This window comes from Myodes glareolus, chromosome 14, assembly GCF_982192425.1.
Source record: "Myodes glareolus chromosome 14, mMyoGla1.1, whole genome shotgun sequence".
NCBI classification, from domain to species: domain Eukaryota; kingdom Metazoa; phylum Chordata; class Mammalia; order Rodentia; family Cricetidae; genus Myodes; species Myodes glareolus.
The window spans coordinates 45,929,236-45,956,935 of NC_142039.1; the positions used below are offsets into that span (position 1 = coordinate 45,929,236).

Genomic DNA, 27,700 nt, shown 5'->3' on the forward strand with positions numbered 1-27,700 from the left:
GACCCTTAGCAATGATGGCACGATAGTGACGTTCTAGTCAAAGGTGGGCAGTTAGTGTATTCCCCCACCCCCACCCCACGGTCATAGCAAAGCTGAAGAAAAACTGCATCACTGTCACCAACTGGAGTGCTCATTGATGGCTCTGAGGCTTGCTGGCTGGCTTGGTTTTGAGATAAGGACTCACTATGTAGACCAAGCTGACCTTAACCACTCAGAGACCTACCTACCTCTACCTCCCTAGTATTGGGATTAAAAGCATACACCACCAAGCGTAGTTGGTATATTTTCGTTGTTGTTGTTTTTTTAACAACATAATAAACACCAGCTAGACACAGTCAAGTGCAAACCCTTTTAGATTCAAGTCATCCACTCTTTCTGATCTATCTTCCCACAACTGAACTACCTCAAAATTCTTTTTTTCTTCCTCCAGGACTGAACGTTGTACAGCCTCTTGTTCTCTGCACCTTGACCAGTTGTGGATCTCTGCATTAGGTCATTAGGAATTGGTTTAATCCATGACCATTCAGAACAGTCATGTTAATAGGTTTTGCCCAAGGGTCTATAAGTTGTCTCATCACAGGTTCTTACCCAACAATAGTGCTGGGTAGAAGTTGTATCATGTGTAGTGGGACTAAATACAAGCAGAGAATGGTTGGCTACTCCCTTGATGTTCACGCCACTGTTGCACAAGTGGCATATCTTGCCAGGCCAGTCACTACTGTAGTTGGCAGAGTTCATCATTAGGTAAGGCTGATGTTATTTTTGTCTTCTGGTAGTATGCATAGCAGCTTCTAGCACTATGAAAGTTAGTCAGCATGAATGAAGTTTCCAGGTCCATACTAGCTGGATATCTTAATGTTCGGATTCCAGTATGTAGTGTCTTCAGTAATAGGGTCTTAATGTCAAGTTCTGGAGGGTAACAAAAAGAACTGGCAATAGCTTGTAATGTTGAGAGAGGGATCTAGTACCTCACTGGCCAGCAACCCATTCCTGACAATGGGCTATTCATTAGCCTGTGGGGTTGAGGAAGAGCACTGGCACCCCTTTATTTAACCTATAAAGGTTAAAGGTTAGCTATTTCATTTAAAGGAAGTTTCTATGGTAATAGGCTGCCATAGGACTTCTTCAAAAATGTTTTTAATATTACTTAACCCTATCTATACTCCCTCCGCTACCCTGCCCTCCCATCTCCTATCCCAAACAGGACATCTGCTATCACAGCCCCTCCTCCCAAGGCTCAGGGATCCTTGCAGAAGAGGAGCTGGAAAGGCTGCAAGATCAGCCAGAGGCAATGGATGACTACAAGAAAAAGGTGTCTTACACACAGGAAGGCAGCTGCACACACGAGCTCTCAGTGGTTGGGACAGCATGAACAAGATGCGTGCAAGCGCAAGCCACATCCAGCCAGCGTGGTGAGGGGAGTTGGGCTTAAAGTCGCATTCCTAGTCTGGGGACTAGTGGAAGGTGACGACTGTCGAGAGAGGGAGCCTCGGTTTTCTTTCAAAGTGTACCCCCTTGTGACTTGACCATCCTCCCATGGAAGGCCACACCTTCAAGAATATATGGGCAGCACAAATTAGACTGAGTGGTTTTAAAATATTTTTTTCTTTTTTTTTTTTTCAAAGAGGACACAAAGTTGGTTGAGTAGGAAGGGGGGTGGATCTGGGAGATGTTGGAAAAGAAGGTGAATACAATCAAAACACATAAAATTCTTCAAAGAACTAATAAAGGAAATTTGCTTTAAAGTAGTTTTCTTTTGAACTAAGTGTGTGTGCGTGTGCGTGTGCGTGTGCGTGTGCGTGTGCGTGTGCGTGTGTGTGTGTGTGTGTGTGTGTGTGTGTGTGTGTTTTAGAAGCCATAAGCAGTTGTGAGCCATCTGACATGGTGCTGGTTGGACCTGAACTCAGGTCTTCTGTAAAATCAATGAGTGTTCTTCACCTGTCCCTGGGTCACTAAACCATCTCTCTGGCCCTGGCATCATCAACATTAAGCTGAATAAGTAACAGCAATATTTTAAAAGAGAGACAGGGCTAGGGTGGTAGCTCAGGCCTGTGACTTCAGCCTTCAGGAGGCAAAAGCTAACGCAGGAGTGTTATTCTGAACTGAGGCTAGCCAGGGCCAGTTAGACCCTATTTCAAAAACTCCATTTTTCTCCATTTAAATGACTGTTCACACCACTGTGTTGTAGAACAACAAAAAATACTTCTGTATATTTTAGGGTATTTTAATTTGATATGAATATGAAAAGCAAAAAGAAATATTCTATTTGCTCTATTGGGGATTTATTTTATTTATTTATTTTTATACAAGGTCTCTCTAGATAGCTCTGGCTGTCCTGGAACTTACTTTGTAGACCAGACTGGCTTTGAACTCACAGAGATCCAATTACCATTTCCTCCCAAGTGCTGGATGAAAGGCATGCACCATCATGCCTAGCCCAGGAGAATAAAAATTCTAACGAAAGCTACATTATTTTTACAGAGACACTTTCAAAACCTGTCTTATCCTAACTCAATCACGGAGTCAATAGTTTGGGGATGTCCACCTGTATATATAGAACAAGATTTGACATCAAGAAGTTAAACAACTGTTTGTAAAAATTGACCACGGTAAGAGTCTTAGTCAACACCAGCCTCAACAACCACAGTATTCTCCCTAATCCTTCAGGATTCAGTTCCACTGAAATTACTAATTTTTTCCTGACAAGTTTTTTTTAAAACATTTTAAACAAATAGTTAAAAGGAAGATGAAAGGACTTCTTGTAATTAGGGAAAGTTGCTTTCAATTCCCCTGGGCATCAGTCCTTATCATGAGGATGATCTTACTGAGAGTGAAGATCAAGTACAGAAAGGCCCTCCCGCTATGCACAAAACTCTCGGGAAACATGCACACATTATTGAGAAGAGGAAAACCCTAGGTAGTTCTGGCAGGTAACAGAAAATGGCTACGTATCTGCATGGATTTCTTATTGTTAGTGTCATTCCTACTCACAGTAAAGAAAGCAAACAATGACTAAGAAATATTTTCCCATCAAGAAGCATTAAGTCAGAAAATAGCAGAGGGCTAGTTAAGACCAAAGAGGAAGAAACTCTATCGGTGGCCATCACTGCTTTATATAAATCATTTCTGCTTGTTCATTTGGCCTCCAACTCACGTCGTAGAAGATGACCTGGAGCTCCCAAGCCTCCTACTTCTTCCTCACAAGTGCTGGGATTGGGCCACCACATACAGTTTATGGGGTGCCAAGGACCAAATCTGTGGCCTCATGCACGTTAGGCAAGCACTCTACAGACTGAGCCGCATCCCCAGCCCTTGTTATGGTTTTTATTAATTCCTCAAGAGTTTCATAACATGTATTTTGATGATATTCAACTTCCACTCACAGTTTAACTCCACCTAGATCCACCCCTTCCTCCCCAGCAATGCCCAAGTTTATGTCCTCCTTTTATCTTTTTTTTAATTACCCCTCAACTCGAAATATTATGCTCCCCACATACTAGCCATCCACTGGAGCATGGCTAGCCTGCCAGGAGCCACACCCTTAACAAAAACTGACTCTCGCTCCTCCAGAAGTCATCAGTTTTCAGCGAAGGCTGGTGAATCTCTCCCTAGTCTGTGCTGGAATCTGAACTGGTTTTATTATCACCGGGCCACCACATCCCACAGCCACTGAGAACTCACGCCTGCCACAGTACTGCCACGTAAAGACGACGTACCCCTCCAGCCATGCCTGACTTCAGCTTCCGGCATTCTGGAGGGAGAGTCAGCTGGATCTCTGTGAGTTTGAGGTCAGCCTGATCTACATAAAGAGTTCCAGGCTAGGCAGAACCACATGGTAAGACCCTGTTAAAAAAAAAAAAATCTCAGCAAAGAAAACAAACCCAACTCCTTATTTGGTTTTTAGGTGTGTTTTGGGACAGGGTGCAGTGAACCAGATTCAACCCTGGCACTGCCAACTGTTTTTAATTAACTATGCTGGATATAGTGGTACGTATTCATAATCACAGCCCTCAAAAGGCTGAGGCAGAAGGACCATCACAGGTTTGAGACCAGTCTGAGGTACATGATGAGTTCCACTTGAGCTTCAGATATACGTGAGATTTTGTCTCAAAAAGAGAAAGGGGTGAGGGTGGGGGGCACGTTCCATTGTTAGAGTGACATGAGAATCCAGGACACTCAGATTGCTACTCAGAGCTGTGCTGACCTCAAAATTTGTGGGTTTATCCATTATTCAATTGTAAATCCATTCTAAAAACAACTGTCTAATGAGCAACTTCTATGTTCCTGGGGATAAAATACAATGGCTGAACTGCAGGCTTTCCTGTAGCGAATTGCATAAGGAAACCCGATCATACCACTTAGCCCCTCAGTGCTTCCTAGCCATGTGTATCTATTAGTAAGAACTACACAGCTCTAGCAGGTATTGAAAATGTGTCTGGTTAGAGAGCGAAAGGGTTAGCAACAACCCAAGAATTTCACTGGTCGAACGTAGGAAGTGAGTTAGCTTAAAAAGAAACTGCCCTGCCAGGCAGCGTGGCGCACATCTTTAGTCCCAGCACTTGGAAGGCAGAGGCAGGCGGATCTCTGTGAGTTCAAAGCCAGTCTGGTCTATAGAGTCAATTCCAGGACAGCCAGGGCCAACTTTAACCCCATCACTCAAGAGGCAGAAGTATAGGGTGGAGGGGGTGGGGTCTCAGGGCCAGCCTGGTCTACATAGAGAATTCCATACCAAGCAGGGCTTCCCAGTGAGACAATGTCTGAAAAAAGAAAAACAAAACAACAGCAACAACTAAACAGCCTATTAGCTTTAATCAAACAAAAGGTCAAAGTTCAATTCCATGGTGATGGTGGCAAGGGTGGTGGTGTCTTTACTTTTAATTGAAATCCTCACCACTTACTTCTACAGCCAAGATGGAGTTGGTGATTTCCTCACTATTATTTTAAATATCTGTTAAAATGACCAAGTCTTACAAACTCAATGGCATATTAACGTATTAATGCTTTAGATGATATCAAACAACAATATAAACACTCATAAAAAAAAAAGAAAGAAAAGAAAAGCCAGCCTCATCATTAATCTGTAAAAATATCCTCTTCCTAGCTGAGTGTGCAAGAGGCACCCGTAACCCTGGCAACAGGGAGGTAGAGGCAGGAGGAACAGGAGGTTCAAGGTCATTCATAGCTACATAAGAATCTTGAGGCCATTGTTGGGGGTGAAGAGGGGCAAAAGAAATACAAAGGGAGGTAGGAGAAGGAGGGAGGGACCAGATAGAGGGAAGGAGAAAGAAAAGCCACACTGTTAGGGAGAGTCACATTAGAGTTACATTCAGTCTATCAAGCCCAAATCCAGCTATTTCTCTGTGGCTTCTTTACCCACAAAAACAAACTCTATTTCCCAAAGAATGTGATCCCACGGTTGCTGTTCAGCCGAAGTCCTCGTAAATACAGCAAGGTTCTGCCTGAGTGAGAACCAGGCTCACAGTTTCAAAATTGTATTTCATGGAAGATTTGAGCAGAAGACGCTCCGCGTTTGATTCAGAAATCCCTGAACACTGTCACTTAGATATTGCCAGGGCAGGAAAGCACCTACCCTGAAGTCCTATCTAATTAAGACATCAAACCACTGCCTGGACCAACTGGCTCTTCTTGTTCTGCCAGATGAGCTTTCTTGGTGCGTCTATTAATATTCTAGCCCAGCGCAAGAATTGCTACATTAAAAACGTGGTGTAAATCCAAGCTTCAAGATGCAATAAATGAGACAGAAGTAAGCCTTAGGGGTATCAATTCTTCTTTCACAAATAAATGCCACAATCTTGCCGGCCTCACTTCTCTTCCAATAAAAATTTAAATACAAATCTTCAGGCTCTAAAGTTCTGAGCCGATGAAGAAGTCAGTTTGAGCAACTGGATGTGGCTCCTGCTGTGTGCAGAAGTCGCTTCGCTTCCCGTCAAGACTCCAGGAGCAGAGTGGAAAACAAGGCCTCGCCCCTCAGAGAGCGGACAGCCCAGGGAGGCTGGAGAGAAAACACAGACAGGAAGGCGCTACCAAACGTGAGGACCTGAGTTCAATCCCCACCCCACCCCACATAAAAAGCCAGGCGTGGTAGCAGGAACTGGTCAAGCCCAGCGTTTGCTCACTGACCAGCGTAGCTGAATGGATGAGAGCCAGGCCAAGGAGAGACCCTGTCGCAAAAGAATCTAAGTAGAAAGTTCTTCCAGAACAATACCCAAGGCGGATCTTTGGCCTCTACACACACAACCTTACAACTCACATAAAGTGTGCAAATGTACAACCAATTCTTTTTTGTTGCCATTGTGACAAATTACATGAAGTTTGTGTCTCAAAGCCACAGAAATGTGTCTTCTGAAGGCCAAGAGAGGAGTCTTTCTCTCCCTCTTTTGGTTAGGAGGGGCTGCCAGCACTCCTTGGCCGCTTAAGTCCAGTCTCTGAAGTCCCTTACACTTGCCCCTCTTGTGAGACAACACTGAGACTAATTTAGAGCCCACCTAGGCAGCTCACGGTGAAAATCCTCAATTGCATCTCATCGGCAAAGACTATCTTCGTGACTTCTTTGCTTTCATTACTTCATTTTGGTGGCACTACAGACTGAACCCAGGGCCACACACATGCCGAGCACATGTTCTACCCCTGAGCTACAACTCCGGTCCATTCTTGAAATTTAGATTCAAGCTCTCACTCTGTAGCCCAGGCTGGCCTTCAACTCATGATTCTCCTGCCTCAACTTCCCTAATGAGTGAGATCACAAACCTGCAGCACTAGCCCCAGCTCATTTTTTTGTGATTTTTTGCACACGTGCTTGGGTTAGGGCAGGAGGGGATTGTTATATTATAGCCCAGCTGGATTGAACCTGCAATCCTTCTGTGTGCGGACTGGATAAATGTCCTTCTCAAAAGACTGGGTCTTAATGGAAAACCTATCCATGGAAATCTGAGGAAATGGTGGGTGGAGTCGTGGTCAGGGTATGTGTCTGTAACCACAGCTACTGCAAGATAAAACAAATTGGTTTTGTTGTGTTTCTAAGCTGGGGTCTGTCTTTTCATAGTTGAAATGAGCAGCTACCTTAAATCCAAGAACCCAGACATGGCGGCTCCCACCTGCAATCCATCCCAGCTCTCAGGAGGATGAGGTTAGGCATTAAAGGCCATTCTAGGCTACAGAGTGAAACTCGAAAGACACGGAAAGGTCTTTTCGGCCACAAAGTAGTGTATAACAGAGCAGGTAACCAATGGGTTTGGGCTTGAGCTCCTCAAACCTGCAGCAGTCTCTTTTTCTCTCTACTTTCGGAGATGCTGAAAAAGAAATGGCAGGTGGGCTGAGCAGTGGTGGTGCATACCCTTAATTCCAGCACCTGAGAATCAGAGGAGATAGATCTCTAGTTCAAGGCCAGCCTGGCCTACAAAGCCAGTTCCAGGACAGCCAGGGCTACAAAGAGAAACCCTGTCTGGCGGGAGGGGGTGGGGGTGGGGGGAGGAGAGAAGATGGTAGATAGATAGGTGTGTGAGTTGATGATAGATGGATAGAGATAGATGGATAGATAGATAGATAGATAGATAGATAGATAGATAGATAGATAGACAGACAGACAGACAGACAGACAGACAGACAGACAGACAGGGAAAGAAAAAAATAGCAGGTGCCCTTTTAGGGTTTGTAATTTTTACTTCCACTGAGCAATTTCCCAAGCACTCTAAGCTATCAGGGAACACAGATATGCTCTTATGATGGGCACATATTAACTAAATGATAGAATCTTTCCCTCTTCTATTGCCACCCCTAGGAACCAGAGACAACTTAACTTCAGGCACATTCTATAAATCCTTTCAATGACAATTCTGTGAGTTTTAAAAAACAAAATAAAAGCTAGTGGAGACCTCAATTCAACATTCAAGAAGTTAGAAAAGAAAACAAAACAAAAAAAAAAGCCCAGCTAAGCTTCAGAAAGGGCCAGGTGCTGGTGACCTTCCAAATGTTTTCAGAACCAAAGGTCACATCCCCTAAGTTAAATGAAAGCTGGACCCACTTTCAGCTTGGCTAAACTTATCATCAGCACTACTGAGGACTAACACACAACACCTACCCAGTGATATCTGAATAGCTTAATGCATGCTAGAGGGAAAGATGGATGCTTGGATGCATGGATGGGGAGAGGAAGGGGGAAATGAATGAGTAAAGGAGTGGATGGATGATGAATGGATGGATGAATGGATGGATGTATGGACAATGATGGATGGGAGGATAAGGTAGGATGAATGGGTAGGTGAATGGATGAAGGGAGGAACAGAGGGATGGATGGAGGGGTAAATGGGTGGATAGAACAGCAATCAGGGGCTCAGGGAAGAAGAAAATAAGGCAAAGAGAGAAAGGGAAATGAGAGCAAGAATGAAGACATGATAGTTAAAGAATACCAAGTATAGAGAGGGGCATGGTGGTTCATGCTTGGAATCCCAGCACTCAGGAAACTGAGGCAAGACAACCACGAGCTTGAGGCCACTCTGAGCTACACAGCAAGACTATGTCTCAAAAAACAAACAAATAACTGATAGGAAGTGGTGGTGCACACCTTTAATCCCAGCACTCAAGAGGCATTGGCAGGCTCTGTGAGTTCGAGGCCAACCTGGTCTATAAAGCAAGTTCCATGACAGTCAGGGCTACAGAGAGAAATCCTGTCTCGAAAAACCAAAACCAAAAAACAACAACAACAAAGCACCAACCAGAGTTATGTCTGGGCCTAAAACAATGGAAGAGCAGTAAAGGCCAGGATGGACACAACAAGTAGCAAGTTGTAGAATTTGCATAACTGGCAGAATTAGTGGGCACATGGTCATAGGACTGATGCAGAGACCATTGTCAGAAAACAAGGGGGAGGGACAGCGAGACAGCTGGTGGTAAAGGTACTGGCTGCCAAGCCTGAGGACATGAGTTCAATCCCTGGATGCTACGTGGGGGAGGGATAGAACTAATACCCACAAATTATTCTCTGCCCTGTACAAGTGTGCCATGGTTTGTTAGTACATGCATACACAAACAAACACACATACACACACGAGATAAAATAAATTTATGTAACTAAAATTAAAAAAAAAAAAACAAGATGGGCTTATTATCTGGTGGAAGCACCAGTTGCTCAGGTTGGGCCCTTCTCCAGGGGTCATGCTCGAACCCTCAGAACTCAGGAGGTCACGTCAGCAAGCCAGGAATTGGCACTACCGCAAGAACAGCATCCTTCCTGTCCCTGCTGGCTAGTCCTGAGTAGACATTTGGCTGGAAGCCCGCGTGATATACTTAGGTTGGATTATGAGAGTAAAAGTGAGAATTTTTAACTTGACTGTACAGTCGGGCAGAAATTGACAAGAAAAAAAGATGTAAGAAAAACGTTCTATGAACTTTCACCCAAATTCCCTCACGGAGACAAAAGCTGAACATTAATTCAGAGGGAACCAAGGTTTATTTACCCTGAGACAGAATGACAGTGAACTTCCCTTATCCTTTGAACTTCACTAATCTACCAAATAAAAGCGGCTGAACACATAGGCTGGTAAATTCTTTGTTGTATCAGTGTTGCCTTTATTCTGACCACAGTGGCCTAGCGCGGGAAAGCATTTCAGAAGCGCTCATTGGTGAAATCACCTTCAGAAAGTCTCGTTGGCCATGAAACTCCTTATGGAGTCTGTCGCCGAGGCTGAAGAGCCTTTGGGCACTAACTCCACCCAGTAGCTCAGGGCTGAGCTCCTGTCCTGCCGTATTCTTCTTAAGAGAAGACAGGAAGGGAATACCAGGAAGAGCAGCAGCTAGCAGTGGGGCTGACGAGACCGGGGGCCACTATGAGAAACCCAAGCACACTGCCTACTGCCTGCCTCTGGGCGCGCCAATTTCTAAACTTCTTTCTTCCATCTCTTACTTACCTCCTGAGGACACAAAGAGCCCATGCATGCACTCTGACAGCCTGGCTCACTCAGTGGAACATGTAAGCATCACCTTTGGGGCCAGAGAGGAGGTGTGCAGAGACAGGTCCAGGCGACAGCGCACCTCAGCGACAGCAAAGCGGTTGCACAAGCTGTGGCAGTTAGTGAGGACCCTTCAAGTTCTTTCCTCCTTCCAGACCCGTGCTGAACATGAAGGGCTCAGAGACTGAAGACACCCCACTATTGTCAGATTGACTGAGTTGAGACAAGGACCCAGACCCAAAAGAAAAGGAGTCAGTCGTGGACTTGTGGGTCCAATCCTACTCGGGGCTTTTAGAAAAGCCCTATTCCCATTTCCGAAGGTTCCTCTTCACTGTCAGGAGGACGGGGTTGAGAATCATGCCTATGAGGATGTTTCCAGAAAGGTTTAATTGGAAAGGCGCCGTAGCGAAGGTGAATTCTGGCCTGGATAATCAGCTCACAACAAGCTGCGCAGCTGCAGTCGCTGCCGCTCCCTGCTTCCTGACTGCGGGCACAATGGGGCCAGCTGCCTCCTGCACCTGTGCCCATGCCTTCCCTACCAGCACCGACTGCATCCCTTTGCACTGTGAGGAGAAATGCGCCCTTCCTCCCTGGAGCTGCTGCCGGATAGGAAGTTTCCTAGCAACAAGAAAAGTAACTGAATCACCCCAACTAGACCGGAAAAACCTGGAAGACGAATAGGACCCACCCCCCTTGGATGGAGACGGGCAGGCACGAACTAGCAACTCAGTCTGCCTCTGATAAGCTACATACCTGCTGCTTCCACATGCATGGATCCAGCCAACTTCATATGCAAAATATTCACAACAGCATCCTGCATCAATATCAAACATATAAGTATTTCCCACATCATTATTCCCATGTCATATGACCGCTGCACGGTACCACTGCACTGTGGTGCTTTGGGAAGCTGTACTGACCCATCTGACAAAGGTGCTTGAGGGGCTTTTAGTGTGTGTGGGGGGGCGGGGAGGGGTGTCGTTGGTGTTGGTTTTGTTTTGTTCTGTTTTTCATTGAGACAGGGTCTCACTAAGTCCTTGAATTCAAGCTTTAGTTTTTTGAGTGCTAAGATTTGGGTATGTGTGACCACACCTTCCCTGGCTAGACAAGGGACAATTTAAGCTTCTTTGAATTCTGCTACCAAGGTGATCACAGATACTGAAGGAATCATGTGTCTGTGTGTGTATGTGTAGGAGAGGGAGACGAAGGTAAGGAAGGAGGGAGGACACAAACATATAGAGAGGGCTGGAGCCACAAGACTTAGTGGGGCTGCCTACAGCACTTTAGACATCTGGCTTGAAGAAAAAAGGGAGAAGAATCACCCCCAAATGTACCCAGGTCTTAAACTCCCTATGTAGATTAATCTTGAACCTCTGGTTCTTAACCTCTTCCTCCTGAGTGCTGGAATTTTAAGTGTGCCGTCGTAGACTGCTCACACTTGTTTTTAAATTAATGTCTCCTAATTATTAAGATATTTTATTTCATATTCATTTTCAGAGTTCCACCCTCCTGGTCATAAACATAAACCCACCTGCTCTGGAATTTTCCCAGCAGATCAGCTGGACATGGGTATTTTCTACATATGGTAGACTTACCCATCTTCAGACCCCATGATAAATATAAAGGATTACAAAAGAGAAAGACCGCCTGGGATGTAGTTCAGTTAGAGAGTGCTTGCCTAGTATAAGAAAAGCCTTGGGGGGGGGGGGAGGCTGGAGAGATGGTTCAGCGGTTAAGAGCATTGCCTGCTCTTCCAAAGGTCCTGAGTTCAATTCCCAGCAACCACATGGTGGCTCACAGCCATCTGTAATGAAGTCTCGTGCCCTCTTCTGGCCTTCAGGCATACACACAGTCAGAATATAGACACATAGACATAATAAATAAATAAATAAATATTTTTTTAAAAAAAGAAAGAAAAGCCTAGGGTACCAAACTTAAGTAGCTCATGATCTGGACAAAGCAGCACTTGCCTGTAATCCCAGTACTTGGGCATCAGAAGTAGGAGTATCATAAGTTCAAGACCATTCTTGGCTACACAGTAAGTTTGAGGTTAACCTGGGATACCTGAGACCCTTGTCTCAAAAATCAATTAAATAAATAAATTTAAAAAAACAATTGCAAAAAGTCAAATTTGGAGGCTCTTATCTGTAATTCCAGCACTAAGAAGACAGGGACAGGAACATTGCCACAACTCTGAGGACGGCCTGGGCTACAACCTAAGTTCCAGGCTTTCCTGAATCACAGTGTAAGACAACCTCAAAAATATCAAGGCAAAGAAAATAATTTATTTTAAAAAAAAATCAGCCTCAAATAATTGCTCTCACATTGCTGCCAGGCTGTCTGACACTTAACCTAGTCTAAATATCTTATCTTAAGCCAAGGATTTGAGCCTGTGAGCTTGCATGCCTCAAGATTGTGAAAAACTGTTACTGGGATACCAAACGTTACACATTGCTTCATAGGAGAGGAATGCTGGGCTTGGCAACTGCCACTGGTCACCTCCCAGGCTGTGCTTCGCAGTTCATTTACACAGGTTACTTGTCCCAAATATTTTCTGTGATCTTTTTATTTAGTTTTGGTTGGTTGTTTTTTTTTTTGTTTTTTTTTTGTTTTTTTCTTGAGGCAGGAGAGCAGCTGACGTTAGTTTCTTACTCAGAAGTAGCCTGCTTCCATCTCTCAGGTGCTTAGATTATAGGCATGCATCAAACCCTACCCCCACCTAGTTTTCCCAAATGCTTAATGTGATCATCTCAAAAATACTTAAATGACCTGATTCTAACAGCACGAACCCCTTCTCTGTGAGTTTGTAGCTAATGTTTAAAGCATAACTGTTTCACGTGCAGAGAACACAGCTCTCTTTTGTATATTTGCTTTAGCAGCACACTGTACTGGGCCAAAGGCCTCCATGTGATGGCTAGTCACCCACCTCATTCTATCCTGCTCTGACAACAGACGGGATCTAGGGACTTCACTGACCAAGTTAAGTCACACTGTAGTCCCTATGAATGACTCCATTTTATCCTGGGCTGCATGGTTATGCTGGGAAGTTCACTCATGGATATTCTTCGCTCACAAAAGGTAATAAAAAGCAGAGATGTGGAGAAACTTGACCCTTCATCCATTGTTGCCAGTAACTCCAAACCTAGTAATGACTTGAGTCAGAATAACCCTCATAGGCTCACATTTTGAATGCTTAGTCCTCAGTGGGTGAACAGTTGAAACAGATTAGAAGGATTAAGAGGTGTGGCCTTGTTGGAGGAAGTATGTCGATTGTGGGCTTTGAGGTTTCAAAAGGCCTAGTCTCTCTCTCTCTCTCTCTCTCTCTCTCTCTCTCTCTCCCTCTCCCTCTCCCTCTCCCTCCCTCCCTCCCTCCCTCCCTCTCCCTCTCCCTCTCTCTCTCCCCCTCCCTCCCTCCCTCTCTCCCTCCCTCTCTCCCTCCCTCTCTCCTTTCCTCCCTCCCTCCCTCCCTCCCTCTCTCCCTTCCTCTCTCCTTTCCTCCCTCCGTCCCTCCTTCTCCCTCTCCCTCTCTCCCTCTCCCTCCCTCCTCCCTCTCCCTCTCCCCCCCCTCTCCCTCCCTCCCTCCCTCCCTCCCTCCCTTCCTCTCTTCCTCCCTCTCTCCATCCCCCTCCCTCTCTTTCTTCCAGCTGCCTGCAGATCAGGATGGAACTCTCAGCGACTTCTCCAGCACCACACCTGCGGGCATGCCACCATGCTCTCCAGCAGGATGACATCAGATTAACCCTCTGAAACTGTAAGCAAGTCCCCAGTTAAACGCATTCTTTCACAAGAATTGCCTTGGTCATGGTCCCTTCACCGGAATAGAACAGTGACAAAGACGCAAACTTAGAAAAGAGTTTCTTAAAAGTTTCATATAATTACTGTGCCACCCACCAATTCAACACCAGGGTATTTATGCAAGAGAAATGAAAGTATCAACGCAAAGACATGGATAAGTGCTCAATGTAGTACTGTTTGAGGTATTTAAAAACTGAAAACAACTCACGGAGCAGTGGTGGCACATGCTTTTAATCCCCGCGCTTGAAAGGCAGAGGCAGGTGGAGCTCTCTGAGTTCAAGACCAGCCTGGTCTACAAAGCAAGTTCCAGGATGACAGCCAAGGCAGTTACACAGAGAAACTCTGTCTTGAAAACACAAACAAACAAACAAACAAAAAATAGAAACAACTCACAAAGCCATCATCTGGTTAACAGGGCACAATAGAGTTAGTATGTCCTTAGGGTGAAATAGCATTTAGCAGACAAAAAAAAATATGACAAATGCCACCACATGAATGACCTCTTTAGTTCTATGGTAAGCCCCCAAAGTCAAAAGACCAGTAGTTGTTTGAATATGTTTCTTTGAAATGTTCTAGAAATCTATAGAGACGCAAAGATTAGTAGTTGCCTGGGCCTGGTGATTAGGAACAGAAATTGCCAATAGGTACAGGGGATGTTTAGGTAAAAGGATCTGAAAATAGTATGGGTGGCATATACACTAAGATGTGTTTTAAAGTATATGATATCCCCACCAGCAAGTTGGCTCTGCAGGTAAACACTCCACTATTGCCATCAACTTGACATCTTGAGTGAGATCCCAAGGACTCACACAGTAGAAGAAAGTACTCCCACAATTGTCTGTTGGCCTCTGCCTGAGCCACCACACACACACACACACACACACACACACACACACGCTCACACACACAGGGTGCAGGGAAAGAAATGTAACTTTAAATAAACACAAATATATGCATATCATATGCACAGAAGCTCACCCTTCCTCGCTCAGGCAGCCAAGGCAAAGCTACCCCATTAGGCTTTCGGGAACAGCCCTACTCTGAATTCCTTCAATGAGAAATCCAAACATATAACAAAACAAAAATAAAATTCCCTATTAAGCTAAGGTCTCTGTATGTAAACCAGGCTGCCTTCAAATTGATTCTCCTTCTGCCTCAGCTTCGGAAAGCTGGGATTACATGCATATGCCACCACACCCAGCAAACCCTAAATTGGGAGATTATTTTACATGATTCCAAAAGCTTCCCGACAAACAGAAGCCTAAATGCTGAACTCAGAGCACCAGGGTGGCAGATGACTCAGACAGAACTCCAGTCAGTGATGAGAGAGAGAAAAAAGAGAACTTAAAAACATGTGTCTGTGGTATTGTGTCTATTTTCAGACAGGTATGTTCTAACAACATTGTCCACAATGCCGCATCGTCAATAATCACTCTGCTCCAACTGAATTTCAGTCTGGCATGGCGGCACATTCCTGTGATCCTGGCACTCAGGAGGCAGAGAGAGGCAGGAGGGTCACAAGGTCAAGTCCAGTCTTCTATAGTAGACCCCACCTGAAACAAAGAATAGGGTCTGGGGAAATGGCTCAGTTGGTAAAGTCCTTGGCTTGAAAGCATAAGGACCTGAGTACCACACTCAGAACACCCACTCCCAGGAACAAAACAATAGGAGGGGACATTCACGGAACTGAAACGAGATGGGCAAGTCCATGGTGCTGCTGGCAAAACAGTCCAAAGCCAAAGAGAGACTGTCTCAAAACAAAACACAAGGATGACACCTGAGGAACAACACCCCAAGTTTGTTCTCCGAGCTCCAAATTCACAAGAGCGCACATGTACCTTCACACACAAACATGCATATACATGTACGTGTACACACACACACACACACACACACACACAAACATACATGCACCAAAATAAACATCTCAAAAAGTTGGTCTAAGTTTGAACTAGCCCTTGTCATATACGGCATGATGCTCCAAATTGCAACATTCCCTCCAACTTGAAACATTTGCTCGGGGGAGTGAGTCAACAGTTGTTGAAAATGGAGACTGAGCAGCCAAAGTGCCACAAGAAAGAGATGTTCGTACTGGCCAGCGGCCTGCAAGGGGTGCAGAGAGTGCCAGGCTTGCCGCTTTCCCGGTCCTTGCAATGTTGGAGTGGGCTTTCTGGTAATGTGGCTGCCTTGGAGTTATCCCTGCTGCTTGTAAGTAGCCCCTCACCCATACCCTTGCTAGTAACCCCAATAAAAAAATGCATTGGTTCGCCAAACTGTACTTTGGTTCAGTTGCTACTTTGGTCTACTGTGGACTGCCTTTCCAGAGTGACCAGACCTATATGTTGTATCACCCATGGAGCAATCTGTCACACAGCGCCACTCACTCTATGTCCAACCCACTTTCTTCACTACTCAGCATGAACCAAGGGGCTTCCAAACCCTCACAGCATCCAGGTATCATGTCTGTTGCCTCATCCTCCCAAGCTTAAAATTGTCTGTATTCTTCTGAAAACATGACCAAAAGCCATGCGTGTTCTAAGGTTTAGGGGTGCAACAAAAAGGTAGAGTGTTTGCCTTGCGTGGGTGAAACCCGGGGTTACTGCACAACACCATGGCACAGAAACAAAAATAGGAGACCAAGGAAAAGGATCACAAGTTCAAGGCCCACCTAGGCTATTCAGAAAGAAGACAACAGTGTCTCAACAACGACAGAAAGATATGCCACCTTACCGTTTTAGCAGTGAGGTGCCCCTCCCCTGCTTGGTTTCATGTGCTGTCTGTACACTGCAGTTATTTCTATTGGCCCGCAAGGTAGGAGTCTGGTTTCTTTACTACTATGGTCTCTTTTGTGAATGGCACTAATGTAAAGTTAAGCAATAGCCCTGTCTTATATTTAGGTGACTTTGGACAAACTGTTATTTCTCGGGGTTAATTTCTTCTTCTCCGAGGTAAGATGGGGCGTTACTGTGCTGTCCCACTGTGGCTACTAAGAGGCTCCACTGAGATAACAGACATGAAAGATGGTTATCTGTTTTGAAACTGTCTCACTGTGTATCCCTGGCTGTCCTGGAATTCACTATGTAGACCAAACTGACCTTGAACTTCTATTCGCCTGTCTCTGCGTCCTGCATGCTGGGATCAAAAGCTTGCCCCACATCAGGGAATAGAAGAGATGGAAGTATTTAAATAGTTTATAAAATACTGACAAATCTTAGTCAGTATTCGCAAGACATTATATATATGTGTGTGTGTGTGTGTAGATATACATATATCTATATATGTATATGTATATATGTATATATATATAGTTTGTGTGTATATATGTATGTATGTGTGTATGTGTGTGTGTGTGTATGTAGGCCAGAAGTCAACTCTGAGTGTCAATCCTCAGGTTTGGGTGTTTTGGGTTTTGCTTTGTTTTATTTTTTAAGATAGAACTTCTCATTTTCCTAGAACTCCAAGTAGGCTAGGCTGTCAGGCCAACAAGCCCCAGGGATCTGTCTGTCTCCAGCTCTGCTGGGATTGCCAGCACACACCACCATGCCCAATTTGTTTCATGAGATCTGGAAATCATACTCAGGTCCTAAGTACACTGCCAACTGAGCCATCTCACCAGTCCCTGAAGTTGTGAAGGCATGTGTAATCACTGAAAAGAAATGATCTTCGTCCATCAGCTTCCCTCTTTCTAAATAAGGGGTCAGACAACTCAGTGCCTCAACATCCCTGCTTTCCACACTCACTCCCTTGAGGAACTCATCCACCCATGGCAATAGAGCTAATTTATCCCAACTTATAAATCTGGTTCTCTAGATGGCTGTCTTGAAAACATGGCCTGTCTCTTCGACAGCTTAGTTGCTTTAAAGGTATCTATACCTTGGGCTGGGAGGATGGCTCACTGGGTAAGAGCGCTTGCTACTCAAGTATGAGAGCCTGAGTTTGAATCCCCAGAACACATGCAAAAAGTCAGGCATGGTTATGTGTGTGGTTTCCTGGCCACCAGCATAGCTCTAGATGGGAGACCCTGTCTTAAGAGAATAAGGTTGAAGGTGATAGAGCAGGGTACAATGTCCTCTTCTGGCCTCTCTGCAGGCATAGGTTCAAGTGGGCATGCACACATGCACATATACACTCTTGACATACCTGGATCCTGATGTAGTCTACCTGAGGTACCGGTCACCCTTCCTGCACATTCACCCTCATCTTGATTAAAGGCTTTCCGACTCCTCTTGGGCTCAGACTGAAAGTCTAAGGTGCCATGCATCTTCCCTCTTTCTTCATTTCCCACCATTCTACCAGGAAAATCTTCCAATCTTAGCCCTGACATACACCAAGGACTTGACTCTTACCCACCCCAACTTCCTAGGCTTCTTCTACCTTACTGTCCAGGCCACCATCCCGGCAGTGGGACAAGTACAGTAGCTTCTAAGGGTCTCCCTGGTTCCACCTTACACATCTTAGCTCTGGTCTCAATCCCTCAGCCAGAGTCACTCTGGGGCAATGTCACTTAGGTCAGGTCAGCTGCTGTCTGAAACTCTTCAGTGGCATCCTGTCCCGTTGGTACGTTGGTACGAACTGTCCCACTCTGTCCTTCAAGGCCCCTTGCTATCTGTCCGCATTCCTGTTTCCTCCCATACCTCATCTCACTGCTGTCTCCGTGTGCCCTCCACTCCCCCGGCTTTGCCTTGACAAGTCAGGCTCTTGTTCCAGCCTCAGCCTGGATGCTCTCCACCCAGATAGGAGAAGCGCTTTCCTTTCCTCCCTTCCTGTCCTCCCCAAGGTTACCTTGTTGATAAGGCCGTGCTCGAAGAAAACAGCCGCCTCTCTCGTCTCACTCCCATCTCCCTTTCTGCTTCATTTTTCTCAATAGTAACGTCCTCCTTTGAATGTACAGTTTACCCTCACTATAAAAACTGAGACATATAGGATTTACTGATGTTCTTCAGGTCTGTGTCCTGAAAGCTTGTACCATCACTGGGCACACAGAATGCACTCATAGTAGTTAAAAGAAGGAATGAGGAAAGGACAGATGAACAATGCAGGCTTCCTAGACTCATGATATACCTAGAAACATCTGTATCTTTGACAATAATGGACAGGGAGCTGAGGGTGTAGCTCAGTCCAGCAAGCACCAAACCCTAGGATTAATTTCCAATCTAAACAATAGGCAGGAATGCCATCTAAGTTCTTAGAGATGGATGGCATTTTAAAAGTCAGCATATCTGCTGCTGAATAAGTGGTTCGGTGGTTAGGAAACTACTGTAAAGATCCCAGATCCGGTTCGGAGCACCCACATAGGAGAGGGATTAAATCACCCATATCTCTTCCTCCAAGAGGTCCAGTTATCCTCTTCTGATCCCCTCAGGCATGCGTGACATCAGTGCACCCGTGCATACAAGATTAAAATAAGTCTTAAAAAAATAAAATTCCATCTGAACCATCAACAGATCTGAGACCATAAAATCAGGACCAGGGAGACTATCCAGAGGGTAAGGGCACCTGCTGCCAAGAATGATAACCTGAGCTGGTACCTGTTACCTACATCGTGAAAGGAAAGAACCACCTTCACAAACTATCTTGGCACACAATAAATAAGTAAATACAATTTTAAAAAAAAAAATTTTTTATAAAGTAATCAAAGTAAATGTGGGGATACATGCATCTGTCTAGAGAAACTTTGAGCTGATAAATGAACAGAACGGAAACTCAGGGCCCAGGGAATGGTCCAGAGAAAGGCCCAGCTCAGGGCTCAGCGACTGACCTTCCAGACTGTAGAACCAAAGCTGAGCAAACGCTCTTCCTTACTTGTGAGGTCTTTAAAGTCACCATTTGGAGACCGCGCAGATGAACAGTCAGACTTGCTTTCGACAGGAGTTTAGCAGGAACAGCCTGAGGGTGGGGAATTGGCTTAAGCTAAGCCAATGCTGTCCTACCCATGCTAAACACCCAAAGTGTTAACCCCCAGCTACTTTAAAAGAAACCTGGCAATAATTTCAATGATCAACATTCAGAGAAACTTTATGACGCTGTTTCCAGTGATGAGTGGCTGGTGGGCAGCTGACTAAATGAATGTTTACGACAGTTTTGGAGACGACATTTCAGAAGATATTTTTCTAGTTTAATATTATATTTCAAATCTAAGGTTGAAATATAAGTTGTTTCTAGGCAACTACCTGCGAGTAGACTGCAAATGAGAAGAAGCCATACCTTGGCATTTCTATCCAAACCTTCCTGAAGGATAAAAAAAGGGAGTGCCGTCTCTCCCTCCAGGTTAAAACCCCAAGCAGAAGGCACAGCTCTAGAAAAGGAAGTCCTAGATGTGCAGTCTTGTTTGAGAAAGAACCCCTGTTCTGCTGAGCACCATTGCGAAAAACCCTAAGTCTCTATTTAAGAAGAGACCATCGGTAAAAACTACAGTCGCAAGATCTGTGACAGTTCTTGATTTCCAGGTTGATAACCCATTACTTTTATATTTTAGCTGACTAGAAAATAAATACTTTGGCGGGGGGGAGGGGACATGTTGAGACAGGTGTTTCTCTGTGTAGGGGTGGCTATCCTAGAACTCACTCTGTAGACCAGGCTGGCCTGGAACTCACAGAGATCCACCTGCCTCTGCTTCTGGGCTTAAGGGTATCTGACCTCTTTTTCTTCTTTCTTTTTCTTTTCTTTCTTCTTTTTTTTTTTTTTTTTTTTTACAGAGTCTCTTGTAGCTTGGGCTGGCCTCAAACTCAAATCAGATCCTCCAGGTGAGTGTTGCAGTTACAAGCCTGCCTGCGTCACCAAACTAGATTAACAGAGTTCTAGGCAAGCACGGGGTGAACTGAGTTACATCCTCAGACACTGCAAATTTTAAAGCAATATCAAAGACTGCTCACTGTTAATAGCTTTCAAAGTAGAGAGCTGGAGTAAGCTAGGCAGGTGGGGTGGCTTATCCGATAAAGGCGCTCACTTATCCCTAAGCCTTGAATTTGATCACAGAATCAACGGGTTCCTGCAACGTGTCCGCTGATGGTCACACACACATACGAGCCCTAACACACAAAACAAATAAATAAATAAAGGTGAAAATGGAAGAGAAGATCTGAGCTCCTTCTGGAAGTCACTATCTCCTCAGCCGACAGACATTCTACCTGGGAAGGAAGAGCCCCTCATTCTAGGGTGAAGCATGGCTCCCAGCAGTAGCCTGGCTCATGGCAGTGCTTAACTAAAGTTTGTTAATGCAAATTCGTCTGCAATTGATTGGACAACAGAACTGGACAGAATATGTTCTTAGAAAAAGGCACGCTCAAGCGTGTGCACACTTCCTTCTGAATTAATTTTGGTTGTTTCAGTGAATAGTTCTGTTGGACATGGTTTGTGTCTTGTAAGCAACTTAAGAAAGAAAGTTTGAGGCATTCCAATATCACTAATTCATTGCAGAAGCCAACAACAGTACTGTTTATTAAGTTTATTAATTCTTAGCCCCGTGTTTTGATATTTTTTAGACATACATGCTCTTGGGGTTCTGTAGTGATTTATAGTGATTGCTATATATATATTTATATATATATATAATATATATTATATATTATAGTGATTGCTATATTGCAATTGAACCCAGCTAGTGACTGAACACATGCTAGGCAAGAACTCTACAACTGAGGGGCATCCCAAGCCCTACACGTATGCATCTCACAAGCCTCCTATGGGACAGGTGTCAGGGTGCCTCCTTTACAAATGACAAAACTAAGGAAGACCCAAGGAAATCAAGCAACCTGGGCAAGATGTCACAGAAAGTAATTGCCTGGGCTGGGACTCATTCCAAAGCCTGAGTCTAAGCCTTTGAACCCAACACTGGGTGGCCATTAAATGAAATTCCAATACAGTAACTTCAGACGGGTAATACTCTTCTTAGGACTGACACTGCTCTCTGTGTGTCTGGAAAAATATTCCAGTAGATAAACTTTCGGCGAACCACTGGGAACCCTGACACCTCCGTCTCACACACTCTGCTGAAGTAGATTCTGCAGCACTGAAAACACAGTAATGAAAACGAGGGTCCAAGGCCTGCCCTCTCTTGCTTGACAACTCGAAAACAAACTCCACACGAAAGATGTATCTAAGTTTCAGGAGCAACTCACAAAGCATTGCATCAAGATGCAGGATTTCAGAAGTTTGTTTAAATCTTCGTTTTACCAAGAATAAATAGAAGCACAGGAGGAATCCGAAGCCTAATTTTACACTAATCCAAAAATCATTCTATTTCACTCATAATGGGATAAAGTTATTTTTCGGTTAATTTTTCTGACTGAACTCTGAGTCTCCAGAGCAAAGCACTGCTTCGACGGGGCAGGAAATACTACACAAAAGTGACCCTATATGTTACCATTGGGATGGGAAATTTTAGCTACATTCCCAGAAATGAATAGAAATTTAAAAAGGAATATAAAATCTTGTTGTGAAGGTTAAACAAAGCATCATGCCCTTTGATTTTTGCATGGCCAAATCTTCCATTCTAAGAGATATTGTTGCCCTTTGTATTGACACCCTGCCATTAGAAATTCATTTATTTGGGACCACTTGTGGATTTTGTTTGCCAAAATAAATTGTCAAGATACAAATAATAATATCAAATAATAATAATAATGTAATGCAATCCACAGAAGTTCTGTTAAAACAGAATAGCCACTCTGGTATTTAAGGAGAAAAATCAGCCACAAATAAGACAAAGCAAGGACCCATTGCTGACATAAAATATATATAAATCTACATAAATCAACATTCATTATATGTGTAGCTATTGACAGACACATTGGAAAATCAATAAACTTTCATCACATACACACCAAATCATCATTCTACTTGAGGAAAGATCTACAAAGCACAGTCCCCCAGAAGGAAACGTGAAGTCGTAAATTACTTGGCCAGTTAACAACTTAAGGAGACAGTTCACCAGGATCATTAAGTAGGAGTCCCAAAATGAAGTGCTTGAGGGTGTCTAAGATACGTACCTTGTATAAGTGGAGAAGCCCCAGTCACCGAACTGCAATAATCCACATAAGGAAAGCATTGTCCAAATTCCCAACAATTTAACTGAAGAAACTCCAAAGGAAGAAATTGATGGTATTTTGTCCAGGGCTAACTTGCTGGGGTCGTGGCTTCTCCATGAAACTGGCTGATAAGTATATATCCAAAAAGAACAATTCGAAGGCAGATCAGTAGGAAGTACTCCAGCTAAGCATGGCAGGATGCTTGGAGACGCTGGTAATGACACCTATATAATTAGAATTCATTCAGGTTAGTTCCCAGGCGCGTCTGTCTATACAATACCTTCCTAAAAGAATAACTGTCATCACCTTAATTCATTTCACTCTTTGACAAGAAAATTCAAAGCTCCACGGCTCTGGCACCTTGCAGATGTGGTCACTCTCAGAAGTTACCACTCTGCGTGCTTCCGGGAGTTACCAGCAGTGGTTTGGGTTCAGGGTTTCAGTTGTTTTCTTGAGAGTGGCTCCAAGAACTTGGAGAGCACCTCCAGCAATTGAGAACACGGAAGACAGCGGGGAAGGTGATAAATTACCTTGGTATTTGGACCGATCCTACAAAACATAACTGAAGATGATGGGCCGGGTTTTGTATTGCAGAATCAAGACAGCGTACTATTTAAAGACATCCAACAGAAAAAGCCAACATCTGTCCTTTAGATAAACCCCAACTCAAGTCTCTAAGTTATCTCTCTTTTTTTTTTATGTTGGCGAGTTACTCGTAGAGATAAACAACTTTTGGAACGAAGTAGAAAAGCAGCAAAAGAAATTTCATATAAAGATGTTGACTTACAAAGCAAGAACCAACCCAGAAGCTTTCGAAGTTAGGGGACTTGGGAAACAAAGTTAAGAAGTCACCCTGCACCACTATCTGGAGGGAACTGCGTTGCTTCCCCGCAGAGCAGAGACGAAAAGCCGGGCCGCTCTTTTTGGCGGGTGTGGCCGATAGAAACAAAAGGTTAAAACACAAAAGGCGGGGCGGAGGGCTAGGTCAGGGGAGCTCTTCAGGCTCCTGGTTCCTTTTCTACTCAAACTCACTGAAATGACCGAAGGGGGGAGGGGGGTGGTCTCCACCACCGAAGAGAGGATGGATCCCAAGGATAGCAGTGGGTCATTCTGGGTGGGTCATGAAACTGAACCAGATCAGAGAGATGAGGGAAGTGGACTCCTAACTGATGGTCCAGGCCCCATCCTCTTCATCTGCGCAACTCTTGACAGTCTGGAACCTGTGGCTTCCTCCACCGGACCCTAGCCCCCAAGAAAACTTCCAGGAGTCCTATCAATTTGCTGGAACCCCCCCCCCCTTACTCCCAAACCCTTTCTCTATTCTATTGTTGCAAGCTTCATGTCTCCAGAGCGCTCCGAAGACAGTGAAGTTTGAAAACGCATGAGGAAATGACCCCCACCTCTGCATCTCTTCCTTTTTCGTGACCAAAGTCCTGGCTCTGGTGCGGGTGAGCCTAATCTAGTTCCCATCGTTATCAGAATGTTTTCCTCCAATCTACATATAACTGGGGAAAAGCGGGGCAGTGCCCGTTTGGATGCCCTTCTCCCCAACCCCTCACCACCACCACCACCCAAAGAAGCACAGGAGATGAACACGTTTCAAATAAACAAATAAAACAATCTGTACAAGAGCCTTAAAGAACAAAAGAAAGGGAGAAGCGGGGAAAGAGATACAATAAAAAGGAAAGAAAAGAAAAAAGAAAGAGTCTAACTTGGCTACTGGAACTACGACTTTGCCCTCGGAAGGGCTGAGAGCCTGGCGACCAGCAGGGATCGGGGTAAACAGGACAAGTCACTCACCTTCTCCCCCCACTTCGTCGCACTTTGAAGGGACATTGTTTCCATTGTTGCAGCCTACGAGGCGCTGGGACACTTTTGCGCAGCCTGACAACGGAGAAAGTCGCGTTGACAAAGTTGCAAGAGAGAGATACCCGGGCGTCCAGGGAGCGGGAGAAGGAGTTCATCAGAGTTCCCCCTTTTGTTCCAAGTCCCAGAGCAGACAAAGAGGCGGAGAGCCGCGGCAGGTTTCTCCCTCTCACCCCTTCCTCCTCTCTCCCTCCCCTCCCTCTCCGCCCCCTCCCTCTCCCCGCATCTCCCGCCCGCTCCAAGCCTTGGTGCGCAGTTCAGCCGGCTCTGTCCCCAAGCACCAGCAACTCAGTCCCGAACCTCTCTCCTCCTACCTCCCGGAAAACTTTGCCCTGAAGATGCGGGTCCCGGTCCCTTCCCACACACCCTTTGAACACCCAGTCTTCAGTCCGCGCTCTCACGCCTGGGGGAAATCTCCAAACTCATTGTTTCCGGGAGATGCACCTCTTTGTTTGCACTTTCCCTGCCAATCAGGGAGAGATATCCACTTTGGCAATGAGTTTCTGCCATTTCTCCGCTTCCCAAGAGACATAATGTGAAGGATCCAAGTCAACCCTTTAGTATAAGAGGTACAGTCAGAGGTGGGGTTCAGAGGAGCCTCTCCATCCACAATCCTCCACTCCTTTTCACCTTCCTCCACCCAACAGGCTGAAAAATTCAAAGGTGCTGGAAGTGATGGGAAAAACGCTCCTCTCTCTCCCCCATTAGTGCCCACACACACGACCCCAGGGAAAAGCTCTCAAATTCTCTTGGTAGAGGCCAATAAGGGCCCCACAGGGGCTGATACCCAGCCCTCGTAGGATACCTGTTGCTGCAGACACTATGCTACTCCGTCCGGGACTCGCTCGGGTTCCTGCACTGTGAACACCCTCTCAGACTCAGGAAACTTTCTCTCATCTCCAACTACATTAACAAGACTCTGAGGCTACCAGGGTTCCCTCCACCCTCAGGCCTAGAGCCCCCCCCCATCCCCTCCTCTCCCCTTCACAGCTACGTGGTCTTCCCCTACTTCTAACTCCGCCGCATCCACTACTCCCAGTAACTGGGGTGTTCCAGCCCTGCATCCCCTCCCCCACCTTCTGGTCCTGGGTAAGCCAGGTGTCTTCCTTCTATGGGATGTCTCTCACCCTTTCCTCAAGTAGCCTTTAACTTGTCCATCACTTCCAGAACTGAAGCCCCGTCTTTACAACCCTTCAACATTGGACCCTCCTCTCTAAGTGGCTGGCCTCTCTAAAGAGCTCTGAGCAGCGCCAATTTTCTTTCTAGGTCTAACCAGAATTGAAGAAAAAAGCAGAAAGTTGGAAGAACGTTGGAGGGATGGGGCGGTCTTTATGAGTCAGTCTTTAGGGTAAAGGAGTTTGGTTTTTTTTAAAAAATAAATAAATAAATAAGAAAAAAAGACGCCCAAGCATTCCAAAGCATATATACAACCTTCTGTTGGCATCCTCACCATGGCACACCTTCTTATTTACTCTTTCTTCCCTCAAGTCCGGACATGGAATCTCCGTACACTTAAATTTGGGGTTGAAGAGACGGGTATGAAAGGGGGCTTTGGGAGCAGTGTTCCTGGCTGGAATGAAGGATGTAAGAGTAAGGAACCCTTTCTGGGTGTGAAATGTCATGAGCGTGGATCCCAGCAATCACCCTTCCAGTGCTTGCCAGGTCTCTTCCCAACGGCAGAACAAAGGCGCCGCGAGGGAGCTTTCTTCCTGGTCTCCAGGGGTCCTTGGTGGGCCCCGTGTTTCCCACTGGATTCGCTCTAGGAAACTGTAACCAACTTCTCCCAGAGTTAGCGCTCAAGGTTCCCTGGACAAAACAATCGCACCCCAGGATCAGAGAGATGCCCTCTCCAAGGTCGTCTTCCACCCTTGCTGCGCACTGGACTCCACTGTGCGCAGGGGCAGCCCTCAGCAAAGGGGCAAGCAGGGCACTCTCGAGGCACTAGCCCCTTAAAAACAGTTTCTTAAGTTGGGGGCCCTGCTGGGTCTGGAATGTCGGGGGAACTGAGGGCAGCTACCTACCGGATAAGGTAGCAAAGAGATAAAAGATCTGCCAGGAAGGCCAAGAGCGATGGCTTGGGCGATGGTTAGGCGGCTGTGAGAGGGAGGCCCTGGGCTCACTAGCGGCGGGGCGGGGCGCATGCCCGCGCGGGTCCCACCAGGATTCGGTGCACATAATCGCGCATGGGGTCTCAGTACCCGGCCAATGACTAGGGGTCCGCTCGCTGGGCCCCTCACCTGCTGGTGACACCTGAGCAGCATTCTGGAACTGTCTCCTGGATGTTCAAAAGCCTCTTTTTAGGATATTTTTAGGATAGGAATCTTGAAGGCATCACAACCAACCACAAAGAGGAAACACCCCCACCCACTCCTGTCTGGCACATTCTCCTCTTTGTTTAATTATAATGATCTTCGGAATTCTCTTTTTAGGAGAAATGTACCCTCCCGCAGATAAGCCCTTCGCCTTGTCTCTGAGTTAAAAGTTGAGAAAAGTCAGTAGCGACAATTCGGTACAGTTTCTTTTGGAAAACACCCTAACTTGTAGGTCGCATCAACCCTTACATAGTTTTTAACTCCTAAATAATATCCCGCTCTCCTCTTATCCCCACAGTGTGTAACACTGCCAATATTCTCTGGTGGCACATTCCAGCAATCCCAGCCCTTTGGAGACTAAGCAAATAAACTGGCTGTGAATTCAAGGCTACCCTGGGCTACAAAGTGAGCTCCAGAATAGCCTGGATTACATAGTGAGACTGTGTTGTAACTGAATGAATGAATGAGTTCACAAAAGATTCCCAAGCCTTTGAAAGTAATTTACTCCTGCCTCATGGAAGAAAGAATAAAAGGTCTTTCTAGGTGCGAAGGAGAGTATAGCCTTACAGTTTCTCCTTGCTCTCAAAAAATGTAAGAAAGACTCCATGGACTATCTCTTTCCCAGACAGCTTTTCTCATCTCCTTAGCTCCTGGGCTGGTCTGGGGCAGGGTGTTCACTGCTGTGTTATAAAAGGAAGCCATCACTCTTAGTAAGGTTGCTGCTGCTGGAATGAAC

At 45.4% G+C, this 27,700-nt stretch overlaps 1 long non-coding RNA gene across 3 annotated transcripts in view; it reads right to left on the bottom strand.

Moving 5' to 3' along the window:
- LOC125396337 (uncharacterized) overlaps positions 1–24,823 on the bottom strand; it is a 298,393-nt gene extending 273,570 nt beyond the window's left edge. The window contains exons 1-2 of one of the 3 annotated variants that reach the window (XR_015005102.2): positions 24,587–24,823; positions 22,748–23,010 (exon numbers count right to left, since the gene is read on the bottom strand). This is a non-coding gene — a long non-coding RNA (uncharacterized LOC125396337). Of the gene's footprint in view, positions 1–22,747; positions 23,011–23,092; positions 23,526–23,573; positions 23,724–24,586 lie in introns of those variants that run through there. The other 2 variants (XR_015734873.1, XR_015734872.1) reach the window with 2 other exon arrangements.
- Positions 24,824–27,700: the final 2,877 nt, after the last annotated feature.